This window comes from Sciurus vulgaris (genome assembly GCF_902686455.1).
Source record: "Sciurus vulgaris genome assembly, chromosome: 17".
In the NCBI taxonomy this organism is placed as follows: Eukaryota; Metazoa; Chordata; class Mammalia; order Rodentia; family Sciuridae; genus Sciurus; species Sciurus vulgaris.
Genome location: NC_136478.1, coordinates 35,345,997 through 35,370,579, shown reverse-complemented (window position 1 = coordinate 35,370,579; position 24,583 = coordinate 35,345,997). Strand labels below are relative to the sequence as shown.

General features: G+C 40.7%; 1 long non-coding RNA gene across 3 annotated transcripts in view; it reads left to right on the top strand.

Moving 5' to 3' along the window:
* LOC306647997 overlaps positions 1-24,583 on the top strand; it is a 94,480-nt gene that overhangs the window by 7,313 nt on the left and 62,584 nt on the right. The window contains exons 1-2 of one of the 3 annotated variants that reach the window (XR_013760234.1): positions 16,822-20,823; positions 21,386-21,546. The exons of 1 other annotated variant lie outside the window; for it this stretch is intronic. This is a non-coding gene — a long non-coding RNA (uncharacterized lncRNA). Of the gene's footprint in view, positions 1-16,821; positions 20,824-21,385; positions 21,547-24,583 lie in introns of those variants that run through there. One more of the 3 variants, XR_013760235.1, reaches the window with a different exon arrangement.

Below are 24,583 nucleotides of genomic sequence, written 5' to 3'. Positions count from 1 at the left end.
ACTCAGTAGTGGAGTGCTTGCTTAACATGCATGATGCTTTGGTTGTTACCCCTGGCATCACAAAGTAAAAAACAAAAAAATAAACAAAAAAACCCTGGCATCCACAGAAGATCATGTTCAAAAATAAATAAATACAAGTGAGAATTTCCTTGACCCATAAATTATTTAGAAGTGTGTTGTTTAGTTTCCAAGTATTTTAAGATTTTTCTGTTATCTCTGTTATTTTGGCTACTGTGTGGTCAGAACATTCTATTATGACTCAGTCTTTTAAATTTACTGAGATTTATTTTATGGCCAGGACAAGGTTTATCTTGATAGTTCTGTGGGTGCTTGAGAAAAACATGTATTCCACTGTTGCTGGGTAGTAATTCTATAAATGTCAAAATACAATCTGGTTGGTTGATGGTGGTACCTGTTGGGGGCTGTACCATGTTGACCGGGCGCCAGATCACATCGGCAGCGAAGAGGATGATTGAGATAGGCACACTCAGGTGATTTATCGTCCACGCACACAATGTATGCGCATGTGTTCTCGAGCACTCCTAATTGTGCCTGCTCTGAGCGTCTGGCCTAATCTTTGCGTAAGAGGTGTGGCCCTGCTCTCCGCCTCCTGGAGATGATATAAGCGTAGGCGGAGCGAGCCAGCGCAACACGCAGCAGCTAGTAGGGAAAAGCGGCGGCAGCTAGCAGCACAGCAGCTAGTAGAAAGAAGAACACAGCAGCTAGCAGGAATAGGGCAAGAAGAAAGAAAAGACAGCGGAACAGCAGCTAGCAGAAATAAGTGGCGAGCAGATAGAAGCACCGAGTAGGGGCAGCGGCGGAAGGCAGATCGCAGAATGGAGAACTGAGACGCATCACTAAAGCACCTTAGGTAGACGCACCCTTAGTTCACAGGATGCAGGACGCACCACTAAGAAGCAGCAGAAAACTAAGAAGACGTAGATATCTCTGAAAGCAAAGTCTCTCTCTCTCTCTCCTCTCAAAGCAAGTAAGCCTCATTTCCTCTACCCTCTATAAACAAACAAGAAAGCAGTGCACGAAAGAGAAAGAAGTAGCTCAGTTTCCAGTCCACAACCCATAAGACCCGTGCAAATTGTTGCTGCAAGCGGTGACAAATATCCACGGATTTTGTACCGCAAAGAGCCAGCGACAGGTACCAAGTTCTTCTGTACCCTTGCTGACCGATCTTCCCTTTAACAGGTCTTATCAATAGTTGAGAAAAGGGTAATGAATTCTCCAAATACAACTGTGGATTTATCAATTTCTCCTTTCAGTTCTTCAGTTTTTGTTTCACATACTTTGCACTTTGTTACACATTTAACACATCACATGTCTTCTTGGTGAACTGACCTTCTTATTATAATGGCTTCTTCATCTCTGGTGATTTTTTTTCTGCTCAGCAGTCTACCTTGTTTGATGGTCACATTGTCACTTCAGCTTTTTTTCCCCCTGCTTCCAGTACTGGGTATCAAACTCAGAACTTCAAAAATGCTGGGCAAATTCTCTACCACTGAACTACATCCCACCTTGCCTTTTTGATTAATGTTACATGGTGTATTTCCCCCTCTTTTTGTTTTATTTTTTAAATACTGTAATATTCTTTGGAGAGTATGTACTTTCAGCTAAGGCTTCTTTTATTTTTATTGTATTTTTTTTTTAATGAGTTTCTTTGAAACATCCACTTGGTTACGTGTTTTAAATCCATCCTGACAACTTTTTAATTGGTGCATTTAGATTATTTACTTTTAACACAATTGGGAAATCTGGAATTAAGTCTATCATTTTATTTGCTTTCTGTTTGTTGACATATCTTATTTCTATTTTCCCTATTTGGTCTTCTCTTGCATTATATGAACATTTTTAGTATTGTAATTCATTGAATTTTACTATACCTATTTATATAATCTTTGAGTGGTCACATTAGTGATTACAATATACTTATTTAATTTGAACAGTCCACATAGAATCAAAATTCTGTCATTTTTGGCTGGGGATATAGCTCAGTTGGTAGAGTGCTTGCCTAGCATGCACAAGGCCCTGGGTTCAATCCCCAGCACCCCACCCCCAAAACCTGTCATTTTAAGGAGTGTATAAAAATCTTACTACCTGTAAAATCATATCTATTATTTTCTGTACCATAACACGTTTTGACATCTTAGGGTGCCTGAGAGGTGCTGAACAGCTCTTTTTGAGCATGCCTTTCAGGTGTAGAATGCACAGTCTAGTATTCCCACACCACCCACTTCCTTAACTAATGCTTACATACCAAGCAAATGTTTCCCTGCCCTAAATCAAGTCACAGTCAGAAGTCAGACTAGAATAGTCATTATAAAGGCCTGATAATTACTCAAACAAGCCAACCCCTAAGTGTTTATCCCATCCTGCTCTGTTTTCCTCATGGAAAGCCCAATAAGGGCTGTAGCCCAGCCTCCTGACTAAACCTGATGTTTCCCTTGTCGCCCTGCTGGTGTGGTATGCTCCCTTCTCTTGACCTGTGTGTCCTCACTCGGTCACCTCCACTAATTCAAACCGTTGGGCACAAATTTTAGGACACACAGTATTCAGCTTTCTTTAATCCTTGCTACCTTTCCTCTCTCCTCACTTTATGTTATACATGTTTCATATTATATGTGTATTCACTGGAAAGTCCATCAGACCATGTTGTATTTTTTGCCTTTTTAATGAATCAAACTCATGTTAAAGAAGTCAAGAAGACAAAGTGACCCAGTACAGCTACCCAAATATTTACCATTTGTCTCTATGATTCCCCTTCAGTTTTTCTTCAATTGAAATCCTTTATTTCACTTTTACTCTGCAAAGATACCTCACTACATAGAGAATCCTGGGTTAGAAGTTCCTTTCATTCATGGCTTAAAAAATATTGTGTCACTTCCTTCTGGCCTTGTGGTTTCTGATAAAAACTCCACAGTCAATTTAGTTATGGATTCCGAACAAACAATGCATTTTCTCTGGATGTTTTCGTAATTTTTAATTTGTCTTCAATTTTCAGGAGTGGGCTTATGATATATTTGGATGCAAGATTCTATGGGTTTACTGTTTGTGTTCACTAAGCTTCTTGAATAATTGTTATAACTTTTGCCAAATCTGAGAAGTCTTCCAGCAATTATTTCTTTAAATACCTTTTATTCGGCACCATATTTTCTCCTGTTTTCATTCTGCCTCTCCATGATTCAGATGACATAGTGTTTATTGTCTTATCTTCAAGTTCACTAACTTTTTCTTCTATTATCTCCATTATAAATATCAAGCTCAGGACTGGGGATGTAGCTCAATTGTTGCACACTTGCTTAGCATTATGTGATCACCCTCAGTAATTAACCAACTACCAAATTAAATAAATTGAGCTCACCTGTAAGTTTTTATTTAGATTATTTTTCAGTTCAAACCTTACCACTTGGTTTTTTATGTCATTTCAACACGTGTCTATTGTCCTTTCAGGTTAGAACTGCAATTTTTACTTTCTTATGTAAATACACCACCAGTGAAAACTCCTTATCATGTACAACCACAAGAATGGGATCCTAATTAAATAAGTTATAGTTCATGTATGTATAATATGTCAAAATACACTCTACTGTCATGTATATCTAAGAAGAATTAAAAAAAAAAGAATTCCAATTTTCAAACATGCATACCTGTAATCCCAGCAATTTGGGAAGTTGAGGCAAGGTTGTAAACCTTGGCAACTTAGTGAGACCCTGGCTCAAAATTTAAAAATTAAAAAGGACTGGGGACGTAGCTCTGTGGTACAGTACCCCTGGGTTAAATCCTGGGTACTGAAAAAAAAGTTGAGATTTTTCCTAGTTCTTTATATACCAGCTATTTTTCTACTATCCATTTTTTATGTTATGAGTTGCTGGGTCTTGTTTCAATCTTATGAATGCTAATACTTTGTTTTAACAGATAACTGATCTAGTTAGATTCAGGCTACAGGCTGCAACCTATCCTCTGTGAGCTGTGGTTCCAATGTCAGCTTAGGCTTCCAAAGTCTTTTGCGATGCTATCTGTATCTGCCCAACATGTGTGTATGTGTGTGTCCAGTCTGTAACTTGGATGGTGGCCATTGTGTATGCTCAGTCCTCAAGAGCCTTTCTAGATGATAAAGAGCATATACATGTACATATAGCTTGAGGAAGGGCCTAACCTAGGTCCTCATTTTATGGCTCACATTCCTGACCTCCCTTCCACTCTACATATCCTTGGTACACTACTTTCCTGGGGTTGTTCTTTCAGTAATCCAGCCAGAAGCTTGGGTTTTGATTATCCCACTCCAGCTTGCACTCCTAAAACTGTGCCTGGGTCCACCCAGAGGACCCAGAAAGAAAAAAAGAAAAAAAAAAAAAACAAAAAAACAACAGAGACAGGCCCCATAACTCCAACCAGAGAAAACGTTCTCCTTCCTTAGAATTTGGATCTTACAAAATTGATAGAGGGCTAGTGTTCATAAGTATGGAGAAAAGAGGGAAACGAACACACCAGGGATTTTCTCACTCTGGGTGTTCCCTTTTCTGTCCCTTGAGTCAAAACCAGAGGGTCTTCCAGTGCAGCATGGGTGCCCATTTCCATTTCCAGGACAGTGGGATGGGTCCAAGCTAGAGGATAGTAACAGGAGGAAAAAACGGTAAACTCATGGTTGGTTTGTTGGTACCAATGGGCTGGGGATATAGCTCAGTTGGTAGAGTTCTTGCCTTGCAAGCACAAGGCTCAGAGTTCAAATCCCCGGCACCACCAAAAAAAAAAAAAAAAAAAGAGAGAGAGAGACACAAAAGGAAAAATGAGAAGAAACAAGGCCTTAAGGATCTCTCTAGGATATTCTAAATTCAAATAATTGGCATTCCCAAAAAGGTAGAAAGACATGTAACAGAGAAGTAACATAAAATATTTTCCTGGAACTAAAATACATAAGACCCCCCATGCATAGTTAGCAAAAAATTACATTTAACTTTCTCGTAACAAAAGGAAACAGACCCCATCTTGAAAAGATCCACAGAATACCTAAGCATGAGTATTTTCAAAACAGGCCACAAGAAAAAAATCCTGGAAGTCGGGGTGGGTAACAGAATGACAATAAGAATGGCACAAATTCTCAATAGCCAACTGTGGATGATTAGAAAAAATGGGCAGTAATGCATTCAAAATTCTATGGGAGGTTGATTGTCTATATCCGTCACATTACAAATCAAATTTAAGGTAGAATAAAAATGCATTTCTAGACGTTCTAAAGGTTCAGGAAATTATTTCTATGGATGCTTTTCTTGGAACACTACTAGACAATGAAAGGAAGTTGTTTATACTGTCAACCAAGAGCATCATACAGAAGCCCAAAGATCCTAGCTGTGCAGAAGACAGGTTAAAAGACTAGCTGATTGAAGGGGGGAAGAGGGCTCTGCCAAAGAGATATGAAAATAATAAGCGATGTAAAGATAAAACTGTAAATACTAGGAATATGCATAAAGCAAATTTCACAGTGGATAAAAGAACAGATAAAAAATGAGGAAAAAATTAAAAGCTATATGAGAAAGAAATATGTCAGAGTACTTGGTTCTGCATTAATATTTACATAAATCAATTATATAAACTCTGTTCCTTGTTTTACTACAAAAATAACTACTTGGGGGAAAATGGGGTTAGTTTTTTGCTTCACCTATCTTAAAAGGAAGTAAATAATGCTTACATTTCATAAGAAATAGCAGTATGTTATTTGGAACTACTTAGGTAACCAACAGAAGAGTTAAAAACAGTAAAAAGTAGCTGCCTTTAGGAAGTTTGGAGTTAGAAGCAAGGGACTCCTGTTTTTATTAAAAAGCTTTGTATTACCTGGCTTTCCTTTTTATTCATGTGCATTTATACTTTGGCACATTTCTCACCATCTAATTTTAACAAGAAAAAATTTAAAGTGGGTGTATAACAGGCTGTGACATTGTATCACTTATGGTTTTGGCCCTAAATTTTAAGTTTTAGTTGACTTTTGCTGGACGTCTGAGATAAGCGATGTTAGCAGTTATGAAATGCCATGAATAATTCATCCTTGAAACAAACATTTCATATTCTGTTAGTTTTCTGGATTAGTTTAATTAAAAAAATACTAAATAAGAAGAGCTAAAAAAACTACTACATATGCAACTTAACTATATAACTTACTCTGGTTTCAAATTCTTAAATGATAATCACCAGTTTATTCTTTTTCTGGCAGGGGTGAGGTGGGATGGGGGTGCTGGGGATTGAACCCAGGGATGCTCAGCCACTAAGCCACATCCCCAGCCTTTTAAAAATTTTTTATTTATTTTGAGACAGGGTCTCACTAAGTTGCTGAGGCTGGCTTTGAACTTGGATATTCCTGCCTAAGTCTCCTGAGTTGCTGGGATTACAGGCGTGCACCACCACGTCTGGCTCAAGTCCCAATATTTTCTATCAACTTAAGTCAATTTTATACATTTGAACCTATAGGAAATGCATATTATAAAATCATCAATCTGACATTATTTACAAAATAGTCTATTTAGTTTTCATAGCATACACATCCACGGAAAGTGATGTTCTAGGGAAATGTCCAGCTATTGTTCAGATTACTAGGATTGAAGGAAAAACCTCAAGTCAGATTCCCGGAGGAGTTTAGAGGGCCTATATTTCCTAGAGTGTTAAACTGGGACAACAAAAGGTCACAAGTATAGTTGTCTGACATTATCCCCCAAATCACTAAACTATTAACACAAGATTAACTGTGAAAAGCTCGTTATTGTTCACATACAAAACCCAATTTTTTTGTGATCCAAAAAAATCATCACTTGAGATTCAGATTCGTTTTTATTAATGATCTACTCTTGTGAATTCCCGAGTAGCAACAATTTATTAACTCACACTCAAAAGTGAACAATTATATAACATTACTAGGCAATGTATGGACATCAGTTGCATAAGAAAGATCACAAACACACAAACATCCATCATTTGCATTTTCACACTTAGTTGTAGTTGGGATCTGATTTTTTTTTTTTTTTTTTGGTACCAGGGACTGAACTCAGGGCACTCAACCACTAGCTATATCCCCAGTCTTATTTCGTATTATTGTTTAGAGACAGGGTCTCACTGAGTTGCTTAGCACCTCGCTATTGCTGAGGCTGGCTTTGAACTCAAGATCCTCCTGCCTCAGCTGCTGGGATTATAGGCGTGTTCCACCATGCCAGTCAGATATGAACATTTTTAATGTAGTAAAAACTTTCTCCTCCAACCTGCAATGTTCTTAATTCTGTCTTATGTAACTTGGGCTTTTAAGAAAAAAGAAGATGGGGGAGCATGTAAAACAATTTCCCTTTTACATGGCTAAAGGTATTTCTATTCTACCTTTGACAAACAGCTCTTCTCAACTCTTTCATATTTCACAAATGCAGAAAGACGCTCCTGGCAACTTCTGCCCTTCAGAACAAGTTAAAGCGGGACATGGAGTCTCATGCCTGTAATCCAGTTACTAGGGAAGTTGAGACAGGAGGATCAAAACTTTGAGGCCAGCCAGGCAACTTGGTAAGACCCTATCTTAAAATAAAACAAGAGCTTGGGATTTAACTCAGAGGTAGAACACTCCTAGGCTCAATCCCCAATACCACCTGAGATGAGGCATGGAGAAAGAATACAAAGCTAAAACCAGAAATAATCAAAGCAGCTATCCAAGAACCCGCCATTTTGACCTGGGGAAAGATTTCTCTGCACCTCTGTTCACCATTACCATCTCTTACTATGGGCACACACACACCTAAGGGGCCTTGTTAGCTGCTTCCCCAGATTACATATTCTTAGAGGCAGCTGACTAGAGAGGGTGCTACCTGCACAACATGTGAGATCAAGTAAAAACAGACCGCTCAGACTAAAACAAATTTAAGGCATACATAATGGTTAAACACCAAAACAACTTGAGATCAGCTGTCAAGAACATGGATCTGACATTCTTTGCCAGCTGTCAAAAACATCACTGCACCTGGCAAAATATAAGCTGCTGAAGTCGACCACAAATACTGAGGAAAGAGAAACTACGCAGGTAAGGAAGCACGCTCTCTCTCTGGTACTGGGGAATGAACCCAGGGGTGATTTACATCCCTTTTTATTTTGAGACAGGGCCTCACTAAGTTGCTGAGATTACAGGTATGTGCCATGCTTGGCTAGAGATGCTCTTATGATATTAATTGGAGGGGTAGTTGCTCAGTTGTAGAGTGCTTGCCTGGCATGTATGTGGCATTGGGTTTGATTCTCGGCACCACATATTAATAAATTTTTTAAAAAAGTCCACTGACAACTAAGAAAAAAATTTTTTAAAACGATTAATTGAAGAGACTTTGAAAATGATTCAGATCAGGAGTTCTCAACTCTGACTGCATTTTATAGGAATCAAAAGATATTTCTTTATGTAGGAAACCTGTATAAATAATATTCTATATTTGACTCAGGAGGCTGAGGCAGGAAGATCCCAAGTTTGAGGCCAGCCTCCAGAACTTAGCAAGGCCCTAAGCAACTTAGACACTGTCTCAAAATAAAAAACAAAAAGGGCTGGGGGATATGTAGTCCAGTGGTGAAGTGCCATAAGTTCAATCCCAATTCAGGAAGGAAGGAAGGAAGATACTATGTCTAAGAAAAAGACTTAAAAATATTAACAGGGGTTTTACAGAACACACATAAACTGGCCCATAAAAAAATCTCAGAAAATACAAACCTTTAACATTATTAATCTACAAATCTGTAACAGGCCCACTTTTCATCTCTATCTGGTCATTTATGTTAATAATATCATTTTAAAGTTAACAGAAACCATGCCACCCATTTTTCCAATAATATACTTTCTTTTGCTTTCTATTTCACCTTTCTCTTTAACCTCAGCTCCACAGTGTCCATCAATTTCCTCCCAGAACAGTGCCTTAACACTGAGTAAACTTTTGGAGACTGGACCAGAGGCCCCGCTCAGGGTCTACCTGAGCAAGACTTCATCCCCATGTAACTGCACCTGTGAATTTGTAAAATTTGACAGTCTTCAAAATTTTCAGCTTTCCTGGTCAATTTACCCTTCACTCTTACCCAAAGAACATTTTCACTCTCAATTTCACTTTTACTGTCTCTCTTCTCACTCTCAGTAGATGTGCATATTTTATCAGAGACTAAAAGTTAGTATGTGTGAATCCCTTCAACTTTCTCTCCATTTGGCATACCACAGCCCCTGGGGAGGCGTAGGCAGGACAGTCTGGGCAACGTAGTGACACCCTGTCTCAAAATAAGTAGATTTCTTTCTCCTTCCTTCCATTTCAAAGTCATGCCCTTACATTCTGACTTTCCCCAAGCACCATGCACCATCCCTCTTTTTACCTACTAGCCCCTGTGCCTACACACATGCTTGGGTTTCCCTGATCCCATAATACTTTCTACTTTCTTCATGCTCCACTTCAATGTATGGGCCCACTCTCACCTCCATTCTTTCATCCTCACACTTTTTTTTTTTTTTGGCAGTGCTGGGGATCGAACCCAGGGCCTCATGCTTGCAAGGCAAGCACTCTACCAACTGAGCTATCTCCCCAACCCCCTCAGCCTCACATTTTTTAAAACATGTACTCCAAACTGTATTTTACAGTCAAATCCTTGAAACCTGGATTCTGTGCCTATTCAAACTGAAATTACTCGACTGCTAACAATGACAATGCCAAACCTAAAGACCCCCCTTCCTTGTACTCATTCTACTTGGGCTTTATGTAGCATGACAATTTCAAATAACTTTCTATGACAAGTTTGGCTTCAGGTGTGTAAGTTACCACGTATGGACACAAACTGACAGGACTGCAGTCACCTTGAGTCATAACTGCTATGAGTACCCTGAGGAACCCTGCCTCACTCTTCCTGCACAATTTCCCAGCAAACCATAAATAGATAAAAACACTAGAGTCAGATGTAAAAATTTACAATCAGACTGGTTCCAGGGATTCAACAGACTCATATTATTTTACGATAAACATCTCTCTGATATGGGGACGCTAACAAACAATAAGGGGCATGGATAGAAATCTTTGGGTTAGACAATGAGGAATGAAGGGACAGAGGATGGGAATGGGAAAGATAGCAGAATGAATCAGACATAACTTTCCTATGTACATAAATGAATACATGACCAGTGTAACTTCACATCACGTACAACCTCAAGAATGGGAAGTTATACTCTGTGTGTGTGTGTGTATAAATAAAATGTCAAAATGCACTCCACTGTCATATGTATCTAAAAAGAACAAATAAAATTTAAAAAATATTCATAGGTATTAACGCTTTGCTCAATAAACAGGTTGTATATATTAAAAACAAAATAAAATAAACCAAAAACAAACAAACAAAAACCAAGATAAACCAGGTACATTCTATCCAGGGTGAAGCTCCTTTTGTCCTAACCCATAAATACACCTTTCTTTCTGGTCCAAATTATGAGTATCCAACTGGTCTTTCTGCCATCCACAAGCTTCTCTAAGTTATTGTACTATGCAATCCTAGATCAGCCTGCCTCTTAGGTCTCACTGCACCATGAAGGCAGTTCTCGTACTGATTGGGTTTTCTGGAACATACCACTAGTGGTCTTTACTTCCTCTCTTTCTATCCCCAAATCCTTTGCTGTTTTTCCTACTGTTTCTTGAATATAGATATTTTCCAACAAACTCCAATCCTTACTTTCACTGTTCTGGTGAGAACTCCATATCTGAACTTCTAGCCTTTAACATTTTGCCAGCCTGCAAGATTACCCCCTGGTCATTTCCACCCAATTCTCCCCCTTCCCCACTCTCCCAATGCCTCAAACCTAGGTTTGAAACAGATCTCACAACACTGGTGGGGATGTAGCTCAATGGTAGAGTGCTTGACTAGAATCCATCGGGCCCTGAGTTCCATCCCTTGTACCATCAAACAAACAAAAAACACACAAACATGCACACAAAACTGATCTCACAGTTCACATCCACTTCATCCTTGGTCCAAGTTTCTTTTCAAAGACAGTAACTTAAGAGTCATGCAAACACTACAACCAACTCTAAACTCTTCTACTTGTCAGTCTTGTCATGCTCCACTCCCTTTGTTAAAACACTAGTTATTTCTGAAAGCAAACCCGTTTCACTTCCTTGCTCAAAAACTTTCTAAAACTTCTGCCTGTACAGGATTCATGTTCAAGATCCTTAGAACCATATTCAAAGACCCTGTGGTTTGGACTAACGTGTTTATTTTTGCAGCCTGATATAACTTTTCCTTCTTTGTGTTCTTATCCAAAGATATGTTTGGAGACAGCTAGAGAATAAGTGTATTAATGTCTGCTCTAAACACAAAAGTATATTATTTAAACTCTACTAGGCTGTAAATTTACAAAGGGTGAGAACTGACCTTGGTCATTTAACTCAGTGGTTCTCAACCAGGAGTGATTTCACTCTTCTTGGGGGCATTTGGCAATATCAAGGGACATTTCTGGTTGTCACAACTGAGGGGATTTTCCTGGCATTTAAAGAGTAGAGGCCAGAAGGGTACAGTGGCACACGCCTGTAATCCCAGCAGTTTGGGAGTCTGAGGCAGAAAGAATTACAATTTCAATGCCAGTCTCTGCAACGTAGTGAGACCCTGTCCCAAAATAAAAAGTAAAAAGGGGCTGGGGATGTGGCTCAGTAATTAAGCATCCCTGAGTTCAATCCTGGATACCAAAGGGGGAGAGGAAAAAAGGAAAGAATAGAGGCCAAAGATGCTACTGAATATTCTGGAATGCTCAGTACAACCCCCACAACAAAGAATTATCTGGCTCAGCCAGGTATGGTGACACATGCTTGGAGGACTGCAAGTTCAAAGCCAATCTCAGCAACTTAACAAGGTCCTAAGCAACTCAGTAAGACTGTCTCTAGATAAAATATTGAAAAGGGCTGGGGATGTGGCTCACTCAGTGGTAAAGTGCCTCTGGGTTCAGACGCTGAGACAAAAAAAAAAAAATCGGGAATTAGGAACAATATCTATCCTTTCATCAATTACATAGTTAAATATTGGTTGAAAGAGGCTAAAATGACAAAAAGGTGTGTTTCATTTTAATACTTTGCATAACACTGAAAAAAAATCATCAAAACTTCTAAATATTTTACAAGATATTCACCAAACATGTTATCTGTGCAATTTTATTCCAACAATCTTGTTTTAGTACTTATAAATACTCAAGATTCTCAAATGCTCTTTGAATCACTTTTACATTCCTGCTGGTTCCCTCATTCATGAATAACCTGACTAAAAGCATGCTACAACTATGAAAGCTTTGTAGGACTCACTTCTCAAGTCTAATAACCTGTTGGAGCTATTAAGCTGAATAGTTCAAGAAAGGCACCTCCATTGTTTGTTTAAACAAGTGTATCTAACTTTGGCTCCCAGAGCCAGTCCCAGGCAGTTAGTGAATTTTCCTTACTGCTGTCTGTTCTTCTGAGAACTGTATTCTGCCTTTTGGTTCTTGTAAACAAGTCCCTTTCTTTTCTTTTTGAAATGAGATCTCACTGTTGTCCAGGCTGGTCTCAAGTAATCCTCCTGCCTTGGCTTCCCCAGTGCTATAGGAATGTAGTCTCTTGCTGGGGATTCAAGTATGCTCCATATATTCCTTTCCACATTGGCCAGGGGCCAGTGAACAGGGGATCACTAGGTTAGTCTCAAATGCACCTTTCACCTATATGAATCTGGTGTGTGCATGGTTGATAATTTACCTCTACTAGCAATCTAACAGGTAAGAATTAATTTTCAGTTCAAGTGACTTCAAGAAAATCCAGTTTGCAGTATGTACCTCAGGGATAAAGCACTTGAATGTTCAAGAGAGGATCTGGGTTCAAGAAGAAAAGGAAGGAATGAAAGAAAAGATAAGATAAATGGAAAAGAAGAACTCTGGTCTTCCTTTTTTCTGTTTTTCTGTTTGTGTAAGAACATGTTTTAAGGCCAATGAAAGGAGGATAGCTTTTATGAAATCATAGCCAGTTATGTGTGTTTTAATTAATTTTGATCTCTAGCAACGGTTATAGAATCCAAGCTGAAAGTTCTCTGCATACTTGTGACTATAAATAAGAAAAGACTTTATTCCTCATGATGTGAATGTGAAATATATTCCTATCTCTGGGGGGGGGGTTAATAAATTAACTGTCAAGTTTCATAAAGAACCTCTTTTCTAATTGGCTAATGGTAAAGAGCAAGCATTTACATGAATCTCTAAAATTCCTAAAAATGTAAAGAAGCTCAACATCTAATACTTTAAATATGTTAGTTTTTTAAGAACTAAAACTCACAGAAGCTCATACTACTTTGAAATCTTAAAAAAAAAAAAAAAAAAAAAAAAAAAAAAAAAAAAAAAAAACCCAAGTTAAGCCAGGCACATACTTGTAATCCCAGATACTGAGGAGGCTGAAGCAGGAGTATCTTAAATTTGAGATAGGCCTGGGCAACTTAGCAAGACACTGTCTTAAAAAAAAAAAAAAAAGGCTAGGGATGTATGTAACTCAGTGGTAGAGCACTTGCTTTAGCATGCCTGAGGCTCTGAGTTAAACCCACATACACAAAAGAATAATTACCAGACATTATGATTACAAGTGGGCACAATGAACAAAGATTACAAAACTCCAGAAATAAAAGTAAAAGAAAGGTTGCATGATTTTTCAATGTCATACCAGACTACCGCCTAGCAGGCCCAACCACAGATTACTTCCTACTCCAGGACAGCACTGTCCAATAAACTTTTTGCAATGATGAAAATGGTTTACACCTGCAGCAGCCACCAGGTACATGTGGCAACTAAGCAGTTGAAATGCAACCGAGGAACTGAATATTTAATTTCAATAAATTTTAATTCATTTCAATTTAAGCAGCCCCATGTGTTAGAACCTACCATTCTGGATCATGCAAGCCCAACTTGGAAAATTTTTGTACTGCCTCTGAAAAAATCTTTTTACATTTTTAAAGGGTTGTGAAAAAAAAAAAATTATATATGAGAGAGAGACCCTGGGTAGTCTACAAATTTTTAAATATTTATTTATCTGGCTCTTTACAGAAAAAAGTTTGCTGATGTATGATCTATAAGGATGTACTTTTGTTTGACATACTATTCATAGAGTAAGGCCCAGAAACTGTGAAATTAAATGTTAATTTGTAGATTTTTGTCTAGCATTGACACAGATGATTTCTGAAACCAAAGATCACCGTTTCATTACCCTATAGAACAATAACCAATTTAGTATCCAATCTAACAATCTTACTCCCATATTCTTTGTGTGTGTGTGTGGCTGGGGATTGAACCCAGGACCTAGTCAACATTCTTTTTTCAGTACTTATACTCATTTCCTCCAATGCTCCCTGAGTCAGTTTTCCTATCCAGCTGGCTCCCTCAAAATGAGTTAAATAAATGTTTTATGTAGGTTAACTTTACATTTTTAGGAACTATATGTTTTTGCCATGCTGGAGATTAAACCCAGGGTGCTAGGTAAGCACCCTACATCTCCAGTCCTTTTATTTTGAGACAGGTTCTAAGTTGCCCAGGCTGGCCTCAAACTTGTGATCCTCCTGCCTCAGACTTCCCAGTTACTGGGATTACAGGTATGTATCCCCATACGGTACGTGGCAACAAAATTCAGTTTTAGGAAAAAAAAAATTATGTTGCTTTCATATTAAATAACTGATTTTAAAAAACAAGTTCAATTACTTCAAGGATTTCCCTCTTAATGTTTTGTTTTGAAGACTGTTAAACTTATGGGCTGGGGATATAGGTCAGTTGGTAGAGTGCTTGCCTCACAAGCACAAGGCCCTGGGTTCAATCCCCAGCACCACAAAAAAAAAAAAAAAAAAAGCTAAACTTATACAACCATTGTCAATTTAGTAAAATGTCAGCACAATACAAGATGTGGTCCTTAATTTAAACAAAATCCTACAATACCGGCTAGGAAGTGAATAGGGAAGAGGAAACGACAGTCATGAGTAATGGCTTTTGAGCCCAGCGTAACAGTGTGAGTATCCCCTATTTCAACATTCTGGTATAACCCCAAAATATTAACCATAAAAAGAGATCAAACCAACCACTGTTTCTTAAGAAGATTATTTTCACAACTACATTGAGTAAAAAAAGACCATTCTAGGAAATGCAAAGGACTCCACCCTCCTTTCTGGTAAAATCAAAACAAAAGCTCCAGAGACATTAACTGGTATCACATCTCTGAATTATTTCCTCCAAGAACAAATCTACTGTTCATTCATGAACCAGGTATCAAGCTTGCCCAACCAAAAAGGAAATGAAACAACACTAGGTCAACTTTAACCCTCTGAAGTCAGTAGAATATAGGCCACTTCAAAGGGTATTACATTTTTCAGGAGGGCACACCTGTACAATCCTAGTGACTTAGGAGAATCTTAAGGTCAAGTCCAGAATGGGCCTTAAAGATATCCTATTTCAAAATAAAATTGGAAAAAAAAGGGGGGGGGGTTTGCAAGCTGGGGATGTAGCTAGGTAGTAGAGTGTTTGCCTAGCATGTGTAAGACTCTGGGTTCAATCCCCAGTACCAAAAAAGTGTATGAAATTTTTTTCAACATCTTTTTATTCCCTTATTCTACAAATATATAAGTGAAAACTCAATTGGGAAAAGGCCAATTACCATTCCTTCTTAAGACTCTCTCCTTTTTTCTTTTCCTCACAAGTTAAAAATGGATTAGATGTTTGTCTACCTTAGCACAGTTTCTTGGGTGTACTGTAATTTCAATGTTTTAAGACTGATCATCTTCCCCATTCCTCTCTTAGAGTACTCCAGGGTCAGGGTAGGCCTCTGATGTCTAATCATTTTGAAGTAATACTTTCAACAAAACATCAATTGAAGGGCAGCTACAGTTAGAAAATTGAGCAGCCTAAAGGTTTAGGGAGACCGTATACGAACAAGCAGCTTACTTCCAATTACTATACTTATTTGTTAACCTCCAGGACAGGTTACTGCCTCACTAACTTTAGCACTCGATTTTCTACTATGAACGCTGGTGACCTCAGCACTGTATTATCTTCAGATACCTCACACTGCCATCTCCTCTCTCTCCTTACTACTCTAAGATGAAGGGAACACTTTCACTTCACCCATGACCAGAAGTAACCCTGATGCTCAGAATCATCCTCAGAATTCCTTCACATCCAAGATTCTGATCTTGGAAAACTCCTGATCAGAATCTCCAGAGTTCTTCAACATATACTGTACTGGTATGCCCCTAATCCCAGCAACTAGGATGGCCAAGACAGAAGGATCTCAAGTTCAAGGACAGCCTCAGCAACTTAGCAAGGTCCTAAGCAACTTAGTGAGACCCTGTCTCAAAAATGAAAAAATAAAAAGAGCTGGGGATGTAGTGCAGTGGTAAGACTCTCCAGTAAAAAAAAAAAAAAAAGAAAATTTCTGGGAGAAGTGACACTATATAGTTTTGCTAATTTTGTCTGGCCCTTACTGTAGTCCCAAGTTCTTTCAGTTCTGAATCTGGTTCACTGACATGTTTCATTTAGCATGTATAATTGTTTTTTGTTTTGCTTTTAACAATATAAACTTTAAAGAGTATTAATGTAAAATTTTACATAATTCACAGCATGCATGATTTTAAAAACCTAAATTAGTTGCCACTTAAAAAAAAAAAAAAAAACCAAACCACAACTGATCTCACATAAGTAACTCCAGACTCCTAAGGCTTCTGGATAATGAATGAACCTACACAGTGTAACTGGCTAGTACTATGCAAGCCCTCTCCTCCAGGGCAGTCAGTCTTAGCTCACCAGTTCTCCTGGTACCAGGGAACACTACATTTCCGGCTCTGTCATCCAAAAGAAAGTTCTCCAAGTATCTCACTACCCAGCAGTGATCTTCTCAACCACATCCCTTTTCACTGCTGATGGGGAGAATTCTTAACCTGCTTTATATCTTTAATCTTTCTTTTTGCATGAAGCAGTTACTACCTCCACTTCCTCTCTGAAATACAATCCTTGAACTCCTTTGCTTCCATTTAGTCTTCTACCACTGACGTCAGCCCCTCTGTGGGCCCCCTAAGGGCAATGCTCTCTTCTGGTTTTTCTCTTGCTTTCCAGTCCCCTTAGTAAAGACACATTGCTATGAAAGTCGTTAAACCTTCTGTACTTATTACAAACCAGCAAGGAGCACAAGCCCAAAGGAGTGAACAGTGAAGCATTCTGTAAGAATGTTGATCTGTCTGCATCACTCATGTTCAGGGCTCTCCACTGTCCATTTGCACATTAAAATCCCTGTTCTTCAGCAGGCCCCAAGCACAATGTGCCCATCCCTTTCCACCTCTGACAATTTCCCTAACACTCTCTCTACACTTAAGGAAACTAATTCAATTGCACTCTTCCATAGTCCTGTGATTTTTTTTTTTTTTTGGGGGGGGGGGGGTACCAGGGAATGAACCTAGGGTCACTTAACCACTGAGCCATATCATGTTTTTATATTTTATTTTTTGACAGGGTCTTGCTAAGTTGAGGAAGCTGGCTCTGAACTCGATGTCCTCCTGCCTCAGTCTCCTGAGTTGCTGGGATTACAGGTATGTGCCACCAGGCCCAGCTATTCCTGTGATTTTGTGTGTGCTCTTTCCTCTGCCAGAAATTCAATATTCTCTAGAAAACTCTCATTGATCCTTTAGAACCTAGTTGAGGGCAACCTTTCCTTTCTTGTATTACAACACCTTACACTCTACAACTGCTACATGTATCACACTGTCCTGTTTGTTTTCATGTTTGTCTCCCCTACCAGACTGCAGGCTCCTAGAGGTTAAGGGGCAACAGTGAGTGCACGTGAGCTTTCCTTAAATGTGGGCTACCTGGTAGCCCCACCAACCTACAGCTCACACAACACACCAACCATCCTTCCTGCCACCAGGGCTTAAAATCTACCCCTAAATCCCTACATCCACTCAGTTTCAAAATCTGTGAAAACTTTACCAACCACCCAACCGTGCAAACTCTAACTTGAACAGTCCACTGTTGGATTTACCTGACTCTAAAGCAGGCAAATTCTTTCCCTCTCAAAATTCTGACTCCCTACTGGAGAAAGCCCAAGGGTCTTGGCATGGCTTTTGGGTCCCTTGGTCTTCATCTCTTACAGGGTGTCCTTGACACTTTCTACTTTGACAGTCTGGCTTTCCAGCCTTTACTCACAACCACCTCAGTCTGGAATTCGTACCTGAAAATCTTCCAGGTTTATCAATGACCAAAACTGGCCACTTCCAGTGCCTTTGTTTCCTCGTCCCAGGCATTGACACTTTACACCAATAGATCCCAACTTGCTCCCCTCCAGTGAATAATAGTCTAACTAATCCTCAGCATTCTCCCCTACTCAAGCATTTGTAAACGACAGTGAATTAACACTTTAAAAGTAAACCACCAGGTGGGACCTAAATCAGATATCTCTTTTTATTCTGACCAAAGACTACACCAGATAGTTCTTCTTAGGCTGGGGGGGGGGGGGGGGGGGGTGGCTTACTGGTAAAGCATGCTTGAGACCCTGAGTTTAATCCCCAGCACTGCGATAAATAATTAAAAACTTCTTTACTCCACGTCTTTCCCCCAAACCAGCTTTTCAACAGCTAAACTTAAAATACTGTGATATTAAATCAAAGTGGCTCTCTGTTCTTAATTTTTAAAAGAAGTTAATGTTCTTCTTCTCCAAAAATGCAAAACAAACTTCCAAGCAATCAAGGAAAACAAAAAAAAAACAAAAAAAAAACAAAAAAAAAAAAAAAGCCTTTGAACACGGCCATTAGATCCTTACTCTGTATCTCAAGGAAGAGAGAAAAAGAAAAGGATTTCTTACATGTGAGAAGGTTGGACTATGAAGATAACCTAGCAGGTGACACATACCGTCAAGATACTGTAAGACAACTTTTCCAATTAGTTCATGCTAAACTTGTATGGCAGTAATAGCCAAAAGAACTGCAGCTGGAAGGGCCTGGCAGATGGGCAGCGCTTTTGCGTATAGCAAAGGCAGTACTTTCTATTCTTGGGCTGGTCTTCAGTAAAAGCAGAACCAGGAGCCGGCAAAACACCGAGCAAGGGCAGAGACTAGACTACAGGGGAGATTTAAGGCGAGAGCTGCTAAAACAGAAAATTAGGAAAATAAGATGGGGCTGGGTTATTAAGTATTTTGTAAGCCAGAGTTTAGACTAGATGAGATAGGTGATAGGAGGCTCCAGCAGCTCCCCTAAAAGGCAGGGAGCAAAAGAGTCTTAAAGGGTCTGAAGCAAGGGAGGGGACACAAACCAAGAACGAAGGTCTTAATCACAGCAAAGGCAACGAACTGAAAGGAGAGAATGAATACATGTAAGAGAATTTCAGAATAAACAACAGGACGCAGTCATGTTGAACTTTTCAGTCCTGAGTAGTAGAAATTAGGCAGCTGGGGAGAAAGGAGAGGTATGGGAAGAAATTAGACCAGTTTTTCAAAATCAGAAACCAATTTAAATAAGAAATTAAGCACAGAAATGCATATTTGATTCAACATCTATGTTTTAAGATAAGCTGTGGAGAAGACTCAACAGTTAAATGTCCTATTGACTCTTCATATGTTAAAAAGTAAGCATGGAAGGCTTTTCTCATTGTTAAATCTAAGAATGTCAGGAGCTAAAACTACTCAGATTCTTCAAGAGCACTGTGAAATATGTGAAATAGTGATAAAAGGACCCACTCCCCACTCTCCTCCCCAGAGAAATAATTTGAGAGGCAGGTAATAAGAACACTGGTTCTGAAAACAAATTCCCTACTTCTAAATATTGCCACCCCACCATAAATGGGAAAATCTGGAGAAACTTGAGTAAATGGGAGGGTGAAGGGGTTCAAGAAATACTGTTCTTAAATATGCCCCTTTAGTATGCTGATTACTTCAAACTGAGAGCACTTGAGGAACAGCAAAAGCCCGGAGGGGCTTTCTCAGAAGTCTCCTGATCTGACTAGAGGCAAGTCTTCCAAATACCACTGGAAAGAAAACCATCACCGACTCCTCCTGTAGCTCAGGATGCTACAAAACTTCAAACACCTGGCTCTTCTTCCAGTCATATTTCGTGGAACTCCCTTGCATATATACGCAATTAAAAAGGTTTTTCTCCTGCTAATGTGTTTACTGTCAATTTATTTCAGTAACTCAGTTTTCAATTTATCATCTGTAGACTCAAATTACAGAACCTCCAGACGGGAGACAGCTTTTCTCTCCCCTACATGGGTCTTTTTTTTTTTTTTTAAAGCTTGGGAATGGAAGGAAGCTGAAGATGTTGAATAGGTAGTCTAAAATGCTGATTTAGATACAAGGTGAGTCACCACTTCGAGTTTCAGTTTCCCCAGCTGTTAATTTAACAAGAAAAAAGGAAGGACATAAAAACTACCTCTTCGGATTTTTTAAGGGCTGCATTATTCCTTAAGTAAAAGTCTGATATGCAACAAGCGTTATACAAATGTACAGTAACACAAGGAATAATGTTTTTTAAACATTCTGATCAAATACCCTACTTCTGGATATTCTCTGAACATTTTCACTATTACGGTTTTTTTTCCTGATTCTCAAGAGGGACTGAGACCCCTCCTACGGAGGTGTGCTGGATAAAAACAAACAAGCAAGCAAAACAAAATACAGAAAACACTGTGAACCAGGAGTGGCGGGTCTTGCGCACATCCTGGAGGCGGGGGAGGCGGCTACAGATAACAGACATTTCGCAGCGGGCTTACTCCCAGTTAAGACATTGTGCCCTGTGCTTTATACACATCACTCACTTTCATCCGCGCGACAGCGCTCCAAGGTAGGTGCTTTCTTAGTACCACTTTACAAATAGGGAAACTGAGGCTCCTGAGATTAAGCCGCTAGCCCAAGGTCCATTCGGTTCCAATGGCTGAGGAACCGAAAAAGCAGGCTTAACCCCAGCGCTGGGGTCGGGGTGGGTGGAGGGAGGGAGAGACTGGACCAGCGGAGGCCCCGGGCTGGGCCCTGGAAGGCAGGCGCGCGGGGGCGGCGGCCGGACTCACCTTGGCGCTGTGCACCGCCTCCTGCGCCCCGCGGAGCTGCAGCCAGATGCGCGCGGGCAGCGGCTCTTCGGCCCCAAGCGCGCCAAGCACAGCCAGGTTCACACCGAACAGACCCTCGATTCGGCCGCGACTCCGCTCCAGCAGCGCCGCCTTCTCGGCTGGCGCCGTGAACTCGTCCAGCACCGCCCGGGCCGCCATGGCGGGCGCGGCCTCCCGCGGCGGCTCCGGGGGCCGGCGGCGGCGACGCCCCCTCAGCGTGCTGCCGCTACACCCGAGCCCTAATGGCGGCGTCGGCCGTCGCCGGCCGCTTCACCCCCGCCCCCGCCCTCCCGCTTGCAGGCCCGGCTACACCATCCCGCCTGGGTCGCCGCAGCTTGGTAACTGCGGACAGCTAGCCCCTACGCCCCTCCACCGCCGCCACCGCGGGCCGGGCCCCGCCGCCGCGCATGCGCCCCGCCTGCCGCCGTCATTGAAGCTCGCCGCCCCCTTGGGGAGAGCGGGTAGGTAGAGAAAGAGCGACGGAAGTCTACGTCACGCGCATTCACCATGTTGGTTGAGGGCAAAACTACAGTTCCGAAGGCCCGAGTGGCCTTCTTTGGTGAGGGTACAACGCTTTCAGGCGATCTAGTGTATACGAATTTCTGGGTTTTACATTAATAGGCAGATGGGCTTTCTCTGCGTTGTTCTTTTTTTCTCTCTTGTTTACCTCCATTACACGCCCCCTCTTAATAGGAAAAGAAAATGGGAATACATATGGAGAACTGAAAAATAAATAATAGTAATAAAAGACAATTTCAAGAGTATGATTTCTGGGAGAGAAAAGGGGGGAATGCATCATGGGAGAGGCACAAACAGTGCTCGTGATTTTACTGTGGAACTGGGGCAAATAAACCCAGATCTAAGTTTGTTTTTCCATCAGTAAAATCAGAGGTTACTTTTTTTTTTTTTTTTTTTGAACTTTAAGCCTTAAAGGTTACATTCAAATAATTCTAGGGCCTTTTCCAGATCTTAGTATTTTCTGAGTCATTGAGAACAAATTGTGGAAAAGTGTTAATATCCTTCTGAACTAAACATGCGGAGACGGTATAAGAGCTTACACATGGCAGAGAGTTGGGAACCGTGGGGACACTACTCGACTTCTTTGTGTCTTAATTCGCCCTCTAAAATGTGGGTAACAATACTTCCTACTGTGAAAATTAATATAATGCTGGATACAGTACGTGCTTATAGCATTTGGTATTATTATTGTTAAATTAGCAAGCCTCAGTTTTCATTGAAAATCTTGTGTAAGCGCATAGAACTTGTGTGAGCTTGGGAGACTGCTCCAACTGTGTAGATGGCCCTTGAGAAGAGGCTTTAAAGATGTTTCAGTTGGAAATGCCAAGGGGAATGTCTTGGTAAGAGGGATTAACCCAGGTAAAACCTGTCAGGGATCTAGGCTGCTGGGGTTTTCCATATGTTCCAGAAACTCAGGCAGGTGTTGTCCTAGTACCCCACTGAGAGATGACTAAGCACAGGGAAGAGAACCATTAGACTCACAGACCAACAGCTTCCTCATGCGCTGGGCTTTTCCCTTGATGTCCACACAACCGGCAACCTTGCTTCATCAGGTAGATGACCTGGGATTGGCTGAAGCAGATCAGGTGGCAAGTACAGCCTTGCTGATACATTGCACCCAGAGCTGGAAGTATCAGTGAGGCATGTTATCAACATAACCTGTTATTTCCTGTCTTCTTAGTTGCACTAAGTGCAATTGCTATGTAGTTCAGTGACTGGACAGGGCTTTCCCCAGGGTTGGTTCCTGTTTGCTCCCAGTGACTTCCAGGCCAGTGATTCTTTTAATTACTGGCCGAGGAGGGAGGCTGCTTTGAAAAACACACAAAAGTCCTTTCCTCTCCCTGACCTCTAAAAAACACCCCACCCTAAAACAACAGAACTAGTGCGCACGCACACACACACACACACACACACACACACAAATAAGGAAGCTCTGCCATTGACTGTGCTCAGGAGACACTGGGTTGGTATGTTAACCAAAGATACACAGCTTTTGAGTTCTTTTCCTATTTAGAAGTCTTGCCAGTTTATATATTATCAGTGTATTTCCCATTAAGGAACTCTCAAGGTTTTCTGAGTGTAGGGAACAGAGAAATGAAAGTAAAAGTTCCCCTTCAAAAAAACTCTCCTGTGCCAGACACAGTGTTCAAGGTAATCCCAGCAACTCAGGAGGCTGAGGCAGGAGGAACATGAGTTCCTGGGCAACTTAGCAAGAACCTATCTCAAAAAGTACAAAGCATTTGGGATGTGGCTCGTATAGTGTGCCCCTGGTTTTCAATGCCCAGTATTGAAAGAAGGAAACAAACTCCCTTGTGCTGGGTGTGGTGGCCCATGCCTGTTATCGCAGTGACTCAGGAGGCTAAGGCAGAAAGATCATAAGTTCAAGGCTAATGTGGGCTATTTAATGAGACCCTGTCAAAAAACAAACAGGGTTGGAGATATAGCTCTGTGGTAGAGTGCCCTGGGTTCAATTCCCAGTACTACAAAACAACAACAACAACAAAAAAACAGCCGGGCAGAGTGGCACACACTCTTAGGCAGGAGGATGGCAAGTTCAAAGCCAGCCTCAGCAAAAGTAAGGCACTAAGCGACTCAGTGAGACCCCGTTTCTTAAAAAAAATACAAAATAGGGCTGGGATGTGGCTCATGGTCAAGTGCCCCTGAGTTCAATCACCAGTAACAACAAAACAAAAACCCAAAACAACAACAAAAACAAAAACAGACCCTTGCCTCCTCCAAGCCACACCTTCCTTAGTTGGCCAGCCTTGGCCTTACCAGACTAGGACAACCCGTGACGGTAAAAAATCTTTCTGGAGTATATTCCAGATATTGCCTGTATTTTTCTGTAATGTCTGTAATAACCCGGCGAGATGGGATTGAGGGAATCATTTATTTCCCGTTCTTATTCTCATATTTTCAAGGAAGGCAGGTAGATTCCCCACTACTCCCCAGCAGGGCTGAGTGTTTTCACCCATGTGTCTCTTCCCCACAACAGGAGGAGGGTTTACCTGACTGGTGGCTTTCTGGGAAGGTTTAGTTGTGGGTTGGAGCACTGTACCCACCAGAACAGAGTGTGCTACTATCTGCTGTTTGCAGTTGCCTCTTCTATTACTGATGGGGTGAAGGGGTGAAGTATTTTAACCCAGCCACATCTTCCAGCACAGCTTTTATCAGTAGTAAAGATGACATTGATCCCCACCTTTCTCTGTCTTTTATTTTCACAGAACTGGGCATGGCACTTGTGGCCTTATGCATGCTTGGCAAGGACTCTTTTACTGATCCATATCTCCAGCTCCTGTCTATCTGCTTTTATTTCTCAGTTCTGGTCTCAGGAGGAGCAGAATGTTTATTGGCCTCTGAAACTTTCATCCATGAATATTTTAAAGAATTGGGTTGGGCATGGTGGTGCATGCATGAAATCCCAGCTATTCTGGAGGCTGAGGCAGGAGGATCCATAGTTCAAGGCCATCCTTGGTAATT